Genomic DNA, 9,657 nt, shown 5'->3' with positions numbered 1-9,657 from the left:
GGAGTTGAAATCCACAAGTCTCAAAGTTGCCAAGTTTGGAGACCCTGGGTTAGCTTAATGAGCTTCCTAGGGGAGGAGTTCAGGTTACCCTGGAAAACACAGGCTGGTCTTCACCCTTCCTATCCAAACATATTTTGCCAGGAGTTCACCAGACATCCCTCTGTCAGCAGTATCAATTGGATTGGCTGCCAACCTGCTTTTCAGGGAATCTCATTACTTATCAAAAAGCTAATATTGCAAACTTGGAAAGGCAGAGTGCTCCAGAACACATTGCTGGGCTAAGCAAAGACCGTGCCATGAGAACATTCTGTATAATGCTGTTTATATGTTTGGTTGTTTTTTCCTCTGTTTTTATTTGTTTTTAACTGTTGGCTGCCCAGAATCATGGATAGGAGATGGTTGGTTATTAAATTGCAGAATGAAATCCAAATTATTTTTAATATAGAATCATACTGAATTTCTGAGTCTCGCTAAGGATTTGAACTTTGGCCCTTCTGCCTGCAAAGCGTCTATTTTACTACTGCTAAAGTTTTCCTCTTAGAGCATAATAACATATCAATATTATTCCATAGAAACTCAGCAAATTGAACGGTGCATCAAGCAGCTGAGTACTGGATACAGATAGTCCTCGACTTACATCCACAATTAAGACCAGAATTTCAGTTGTTAAGCAAGGTACCGTAAATGCCGGCGTATAAGACGACTTCCGCGAGCGCTGAAATCGGCGCCAAAGACGGGGGTCGTCTTATACGCCGAGTCGTCTTATACGCCGGAAATACTGGTAGTTTCCGGCGTATAAGACGACGTTCTAGGAATGCGGCCCGGCTATAAAGACGGGGGTCGTCTTATACGCCGGGTCGCCTTGTACGCCGGCATTTACGGTACTTGTTAAATAACTCCTGTCCGATTTGATATTTTTGCCACCACTTTTAAGCAAATCACTGCAGTTCTTAAGTGAATCATATGGTCATTAAGCAAATCCAATTTCCCATTGACTTGGCTTATCGGAAGCCAGCTTGTGGGAAAGTCACAAATGGTGATCACATGACCCTGGAAGGGTACAATCATTATAAACATGCCATGTTCCAGAATTTTGATCTCGTAACTCTGGGGATGCTGCACTAGTTATAAATTTGAGGGCAGGTCATAAGTCATGTTTTTCCATGCCATTGTAACTTCAAACAATGGCTGAACAAATGGTTTTGCTAATTGCTACTTTATTTTTTAAAAAACGGGGAGATGCCTCTAACGTTTGAAGTAAAACATGACAGCTATCCCCAGCAAAGAAAGTTCATACATGCAAGCTTTTATATGTTTTTTTTTTTTTAAAAAAAACAACACTTTATTGACACAATTTGCATGGATAGCATGTAGGTTTGAATATAGGAAAAATAGAAGTGAGTGTTGTAATTGATAGAACGAGTTCCTTTTTTTCTTCTTGCTTACTCATTGCAGTTGGCCAGAATATAAATTATGGCTTTCCACTGGGATTCAGTCAAAAAATGGCTCTCTGTGGCTAGCAATTCCCCATTCTGAAAGCGACATTGGTGGACTCTCAGCACCATTTGAGTCTCCCAGTCCCTACAATCCACTACTTTTTCCCTTGAGTTTGATTAGGGTGAATATCCTTTTCACTATAATTGGGATGTTATAGGCCAGGGGTAGGCAACCTTGGCTCTTTTATGACTCGTGGACTTCAACTCCCAGAATTCTGGGAGTTGAAGTCCATGAGTCATAAAAGAGCCAAGATTGCCTGCCCCTGTTATAGGCTTAAATATTCCTCTTTGTCTGAGAAAACTCTGGTTTTATTTCTCTCCAGTTCCTGATAAATAATGGTTAGAATGAATTTCTAGAAAGTTGAACAGTCGGTGTTTGGATCTTTCTCACTTCATTCCTCTACGATTTCCTGGTTGGGTTTTCACACAGCAGAGTTGAGACTTTATCACATGGGAGAAAGCTCACAACTTTTCTCCTGGAGAGTTTGCACTTCCCCAGAATTCATAGAAGGACAGAATAAAAGAATTGGAAGGGACCTTGGCGATCTTAATCTTTACGATTACTCCTCATGATTGAGAAGGTTCCATCCAGGAGGAGTGCGTGCATCTTCTCTGCAAATTGCATACAAGTAGTCCTTGACTTATGGCCACAATTGAGCCCAAAATTTATGTTGCTGAGCGAGACAGTTGTTAAGTGAGTTTTGTCCTATTTTACAACCTTTCCTGCTATAGTTGTTAAGTGAATCACTGCAGTTGTTAAGTTAGCAACCCTTAAGTGAATCTGGCTTCCCCATTGACTTTGCTTATCAGAAGATTGCAGGAAGTGATCACATGATCCCAGGACACTGCAGCCATCATAAATATGAGTCACTTGCCGAGCGTCCGAATTTTGATGATGTGACTGTGAGGTGCTGCAATGGTTGTAAGTGTGAAAAATGGTCATAAGTCACTCTTTTCAGTGCCATTGTAACCTTGAATGGTCACTAAACGAATGGCTATAAGTCAAGGACTACCTGTATACTGGAGGTGGGAAGTGTGATTGGAAAGTTTCATAAACTGCAGCCTGCTGCCCAGAACTGTTCTTTTCCACAATCTTTTCCATCCAGATTGCTGCTTGGATGAGTTGGAGTGTGACCCTAATCACCAACAGATGGAAATGCGTTACAGTAGAGCAGCTGGGGAGACAAAGCTGCAGATCAGGATTTATGGACAGGCATTGTGTTAAGAAAGATTTTACAGAGGTTTTCCAAACACACCTCCTGCCACCTCATCCTTACCTGAAAACCAAGGTACAAAAAGGTTTTGGCATAGAGAGCAAAGGAATAAGTAGCCAAATTAAAAGCCATTCGTTTAGCAACCATTCAGATTTACAAAGGCACTGAAAAAGTGACAAGATTGGTCCTCGTTGTTATGACCACTGCAGTATCCCCACAGCCACCTGAATAGAATTCAAGTGCTTGGCAATCAATATGTGTTTGTGACAGTTGCAGCCTCCCAGAGTCATTTGGTTAGCCTTTGAGATCTTCCCAATCTGACAAACAAAGTCAGTGGGGGAGCTGCATTTGCTTAATGACCCTACAATTCACTTAACTGCAGTGATTCACTTAACAACTGTGGCAAAAAAGGTTATAAAACCATACATGGATCCTACCCCCTGAAATTGTGGGCGCTCCATCACTGGAGATTTTTAAGAAGAGGCTAGACATTCACCTGTCTGAGATGGTATAGGTTGTCCTGCTTGAGCAGGGAGCTGGACTAGAAGACCTCCAAGGTCCCTTCCAGCTTCTATTCTATTCTATTCTATTCTATTCTATTCTATTCTATTCTATTCTATTCTATTCTATTCCATTCCATTCTAGTTCATAAATCAAGGACTACCCATATGATGCTAAAAACAGGATCAATTTGATTATGATGAAAAACTAAGGGAAGAGTGCAAGGATCAGAAATTCTTAGTAAGGGACTGTTGAGTCCTTGGAGAAAAGCAGACACGAGAAGCAGTTGTAGTTCTCAGGTTTTCTTTATTCTGTGTTCAGCTTACAGGTGAAGGCTTCAGCAACGCCCAAAAGCTCCCAGCCTCTTATATAGGCAATTCCCGGGTCAATGTGTTACTTTTCCCGCGCCAGCACCCGTGCATGCGCACAGGCGCTGGCGACAGCCTGTCTGGTCCCGGGCAGCTTGCACCTGCCTGGGACTGCCTGCAAATGCCCCGAGCCCATTTGCAAGGCTCGGGACATAACACCCCTTTCCCCCGGGCTAAAACTACTACCAACATACAATTATTTCTTGATGCAGTGTTTACTCCCCAGTGCTCCTACTGTTTACTGGCTTTTGTTTAGCCAGCAATGTTATGTAATCCTCCAAGTACTTAGGAGATTTCCTTGCTCTCTGTGACCTTCTCAGCTCTGGGTTTCTAACAGGTGTTCCCTGACTGAAGGGAGACGTGAGCCTGTTCTCCTTATTTTGCCTTGGTGCCTTCCAAGGACTGTGCCCCAATGCCTGGCCTGCTTGCTCGCCCACCGGGCTCGTCAGGCCAGGGCTTCTGTCACTTTGTGACCTGGTTGACCTGCCTAGCTGTAGGCCCTCGGGCCCCTTGAAGTGATAGCCACTGCTGGGCGTCTCTGTAGAACCTCCTAGGTCCGTCCAAGACCTGTCAGGAGGCTGTCCATTCCCTAAACCCCGTTCTGTGTCCGGGCTCGTGTGGGTTTCTGTACCTTCCCAAAACTCAGTTACTCCCTGATTTGGGCTAGAGGTGTTGCGGTCGGGACTTGGTTCCTCGACCACCTCCCTGTATGTTTGACCCCCTGTAGGACTTGGGGTAAGGTCAGGCCAACTCTGGGGATTATGTGCCAGCTCTCTTGCGGGGTATGATTTATTGGGATGCTCCCGGGTATCCTCCCTGACTGGAGTACTGTGCTGTGCAGGTGAATAGTGATTGTACCCCCGGGGTGACTCCCTGGCTGGAGTAGGCGTGAATGCCTGGTAGTTGGATAGGCTCTTAGAATTCCTGTTTGGGGCACTTGCGGAATCTTGGAATGGGCCGTTGGTGGCTCCATCATTGGAGGTGGGCAGCAGCTCGTGCCCCTTCCTTTGCTCTAAAGGGTCCCCCCCCGGAAAAGACCCAGGAGTCTCATCTGGAAGATCCCGCCTAGGGCGGAGTTGGTCGATGTGCCGACGCAGGACACGACCGTTGTCCAGGGCTACCTCGTAGGATAGAGGACCTGTGACCCTGGAAATAGAAGCGGGGACCCATGTATAACCAGGCCCGTAATTGCGAGTCCAAACCGGGGCACCCACAAGTAGTTGTCTAGGTGCCCTAGGATGTGAGGTAGATGAAGGCAGTCTGTCCGGATGCAACTGGTCAATCTTCGTAGTAAGTTTGCGCCCCCAGCGAAGTTCAGCTGGGCTTCTCCCTGTAGAAGTGGACGGTGTGGTGCGGTAAGAAAGGAGAAAGTCAGCCAACCTGTGATGCCAGTCCCCATAGGTGAGTCTTTTCAAGGCATCCTTTGTGATGCAGACCATGCGTTCAGCCATACCGTTGGTGGACGGGTGGAAGGGTGCAGACGTGGCATGACGAATCATGTTAGCCTGTAAGAAAGCTTGGAATTCGGAGGAAGTAAATTGAGGGCCGTTGTCAGACACGATGACATCTGGGAGCCCGTGTGCAGCAAAAATCCCCCTCAGTATCTGAATAGTCTTTGCAGTGGTGGTGGATGAGACAGGTACAACCTCAAGCCATTTTGAATGACTGTCAACGAGGACCAAGAAGAACTGGCCCTGAAAGGGCCCAGCGTAGTCAATGTGCACCCTAGACCATGGGGACTGTGTATCCTCCCATCTATGCACAGGAGCTTGGGGCATCTCTGGGCGAGAGCGCTGGCACAGGTGGCATGCATGCACCTTAGCCTCAATGTCCTTATCTAAACCAGGCCACCACAAGTGGCTGCGCGCAAGGGCCTTCATGCGAACAATGCCAGGATGACCCTCGTGGAGGGACTCTAAGATCCTAGTCCTCATTGAGGTGGGAATGACAACTCTGTTTCCCCAAAGCAGACAACCCTGAGAAGTGGACAACTCGTTCCTTTTGGACCAGAAACTCTGAAACTCAGGACTAGGGCAGTGCTCAGGCCATCCAGACAAAACCCAAGAAAGGACACGTGAAAGTATGTGATCTGTGCCTGTTTCAGCGGCAACATCCCTGGCATTCAGAGGGGACTCGGGCAAGGCTTGGATGGATAGAATGTTGACAGCTGGCGCAGGGTCAGCTTCTACTACTGGCAGGGGCAATCTACTGAGGCCATCAGCATGGCCCATTTCTTTCCCAGGCTTGTGGAGTAAGGAAAAATCATATGCAGACAGAAAAATAGACCACCTAAGCATTCTAGGGGAAATGATTTGGGGAGTTTGTTTACGTGTGGTAAACAGTCCCAGCAGAGGCTTATGGTCAGTGAAGACCGTGAAATGCCTGCCATACAAGAAATCATGGAATTTTTTAATTCCAGCAACAACAGCCAGAGCCTCCCTGTCTCTCTGAGCATAGTTGCGCTCAGCAGAAGACAGTGTTCTGGAGTAATATGCGACAGGAACCTGAGTTCCATCAGACCTGAGGTGGCTCAGGACGGCTCCTACCCCGTAAGGGGAAGCATCACAAGCGATGCACACAGGAAGGGACTCATTGAAGTGTGCAAGTACACTGTTAGAAGTGAGTAAGGCCTTGACCTCATTGAAACTAGCCTCATGTGTTTGTGACCACTGCCACACTGCTTGTTTGTCTAATAGCCTGTGAAGAGGCTCAGCTACACTAGCTTTATGTGGAAGAAAGGAATTGTAGAAATTCAGGAGGCCCAGAAAGGCCTGAAGTTCGGCCTTAGACTTTGGCCTAGGTGCTTCTAAAATGGCAGTTAGTTTGGATTCAGCAGGGTGAATCCCAGCAGCATCAATTTTGAATCCCAGAAATTCAGTAGAAGGCACCCCAATTTTGCATTTGTCTTTTTTGAGCTTGAGGCCTGTTTTCCTGAACCTTAACAGAACAGCCCTTAGCCTTTCAGCTAGAATGTGTGTGGAGTCTCCTGCAATTAAGACATCATCAAAGTAGGGGCAAACCCCCGGTATGCCCCGTAGTGTGTTTTCCATTACGCTTTGGAAAATCCCAGGAGCGACATTCACTCCAAACTGTAGCCTTTTTACCTTAAAGGCTCCCCTGTGGGTCACAATAGTCTGAGCTATAGCAGCATCATCATCAACAGGCAGCTGTTGATACGCTTGAGCTAGGTCAAGCTTTGCAAAAACGCGCCCCCCCCTTGAGGGAGGCCAGAATATGACTGACCACAGGGACAGGATAGGCATGTTGCTGCAATGCCTTATTAAGAGTGCATTTGTAGTCCCCATTTGCCTTTAGAGGCGTAACAATGGGGGTCTCCCAAGGGCTGGAATCAACAGGTTCTAGGATTCCCTGTTGGATCAGTTTGTCTAACTCAGTGTCAATTTTACTCTTTAAAGCAAAAGGGACCCTTCTTGCTTTAATTCTAATGGGAGTGACAGTGGGGTCTAGTTTTAAGGACACAGGGGGTCCCTTGAATGTGCCCAGCTGGGGGCTGAAGACATCTGCAAATTCTTTGCAGACTTCCTGTAGGTCGAGTGTTTGTAAGCTGTTGAGCCCCGTGACGTGTATCCCCAAGGCTTCAAACCAATCGAGTCCTATGAGACTCGTTCGTTCACCCCCTACTACTAATAGGTCTAGTGGACCTTCAAAATTCTTATACTGTACGTTAAGGGTGGCCTCCCCCTTAACACACACTCTCAAATTTTGAAAGTCTGTTAACACAATGTCAGAAGGCCTTAATTTAGCCTGAGTTCCACTGCCGGAACAAATCTTCCTAAATGTATGTAAGGATATAATTGAAAAGGCAGACCCCGTGTCTAATTCCATAGTTAATGGAACCCCTTGTAGCTTCACCTTGAGTGACAGCTTTTTCTTGATGGGCTTGTGTGTGCCTGTCCTGAAGATGCTTCTTCGCGAAGCGCAAAAACCTACCCTATTCTGGCTGGGGACCCTGGTACCTTTCAGGCGCAGTTCTTCCTGAGGTTGTACCTTTCATCGGCCCAGACACACAGCTGCAATATGTCCTTGTTTCCCGCATGCCCGGCAGATTGCGGAGCGGAACTTGCAGTCGGTTCTCCTGTGGCGACCTCCACAGCCGATGCACTTGAGGGGAGCTGCAGAGCTTCCTTTCTGATTCCCTTCCTTCGTGGGGTGGAGACGGTCGACTTCCTTGTCCGGATCCTCCTCAGAGTTCCCTTGGACGTCCTCTTGGTGCACGGATGCAACATCTGGACTGTTCCCGATCGGCCGCATGTTCTTGATGGCGCCGCCTGCTGCTTCTTCTGCGGTGACCTCTCTCAAGGCATCTTGGAAAGACAAGTCCTCTTTGGCGAAAAGCCTCTGTTGTAGCTCTCGATGCCTTAGCCCGCACACGAATCGATCCCTCAGTCGTTCTTTGAGGTCCTTGAACTCGCAGTGCTTGGCGGCCTTTCTTAATGCGGCGATGTATTCTTTGGCCGATTCTCCGGATCATTGATCCCTCTGCTCGAAGGTGTGGCGCCATGCGATGACGGACATCTTAGGCTGGAAGTGCTCCTTCAATAGCTTCTTTAGATCTGCGTAGCTGACAGACTCTAATGGAACAGGTGCTGCAAGATTCTCTGCGATTTCGAAGGCGTCTTGGCCGCAGACACAAAGCAGAGTGGCAGCCTTCAAGCTATCTTCCCTCACTTGGTTCGCCTTGAGGTAGTTTTCCACCCTGGCTACGTAGGAGTCCCATCACTCTGGAAGTGAGACGTCGAACTCCGAAAGCCTTCCAACCTTTGCCATCTTCTGGAGACGGGTCTATCAGCCAGCCTACCCCCGAATGCGCACTGGATTGGCAGGTAGCTGCCGAGTCAACTCCGTTTCGCCGCTCAGGACTCACTTGGGTAAGCTTACACCTCTTCCTTTCCAGACGATGTAAGGCATCCCACCTTCATCGCCAGTGTTGAGTCCTTGGCGAAAAGCAGATGCGAGAAGCAGTTGTAGTTCTCAGGTTTTCTTTATTCTGTGTTCAGCTTACAGGTGAAGGCTTCAGCAACGCCCAAAAGCTCCCAGCCTCTTATATAGGCAATTCCCGGGTCAATGTGTTACTTTTCCCGCGCCAGCACCCACGCATGCGCACAGGCGCTGGCGACAGCCTGTCTTGTCCCGGGCAGCTTGCACCTGCCCGGGACTGCCTGCAAACGCCCCGAGCCCGTTTGCAAGGCTCAGGACATAACAGGGACTAAGGTTTATTATTGTCAAGAGTGAAATCTGAGGGGAAAAAAACAGCAAGAAAAGGCAAGAAAAAAGAAGACAGATAAAGTAGAAGAATTATAGCAATAGAATGACTCCTGTATGAAAAAGCACTGGATGATAGTTTAATTTCTCAACAGATGAATGGAAAGTGAGATAAGGAAGTGCATTGAAATTGCTTGGAAAAGGATGATAAGAATTGTCACAGAATGCCTTACTGGAGGCTAAAACATATGAAGAAAAGTTGCTGAAATTGGGTATGTCTAGTTTAATGAAGAGAAGGACAAGGGGTGACCTTATAGCAGTGTTCCAATATCTCAGGGGCTGCCACAAAGAAGAGGGAGTCAAGCTATTCTCCAGAGCACCTAAAGGCAGGACAAGAATGGATGGAAACTAATCAAAGAGAGAAGCAACCTAGAACTAAGGACAAATTTCCTGATAGTTAGAACAATTAATCAGTGGAACAACTTGCCCCAGAAGTTGTGAATGCTCCAGAAGAGATTGGACAACCATTTGTCTGAAAATGTGGTTCCCAACCGTTTCTATACCCCGCACTGCTAGAACATTTCTTATATATTCTCACGCCTCTTACAAAAGTTCAAAATAATGGCAACGAATTATGCATATAACTATAATTTTGAAAAATCAAGTTTTCGCACCCCCTGGAATATCATCTCGCACCCCTGGTTGGGAACCCCTGATATAGAGTTTCCTGCCTGAGCAGGGGGTTGGACTAGAAGACCTCCAAGGTCCTTTCCAACTCTGTTATTCTGTTAAGCATGTGGAATTATAACTGAACATATGAAAAAGGATGTTTGGTGGAACGATGACGCCACAGAA

Source organism: Crotalus tigris, unplaced genomic scaffold (assembly GCF_016545835.1).
Source record: "Crotalus tigris isolate CLP2741 ecotype Arizona unplaced genomic scaffold, ASM1654583v1 scf7180000017639.5415321, whole genome shotgun sequence".
Lineage (NCBI taxonomy): Eukaryota > Metazoa > Chordata > Lepidosauria > Squamata > Viperidae > Crotalus > Crotalus tigris.
This window is presented reverse-complemented; position numbering follows the sequence as displayed.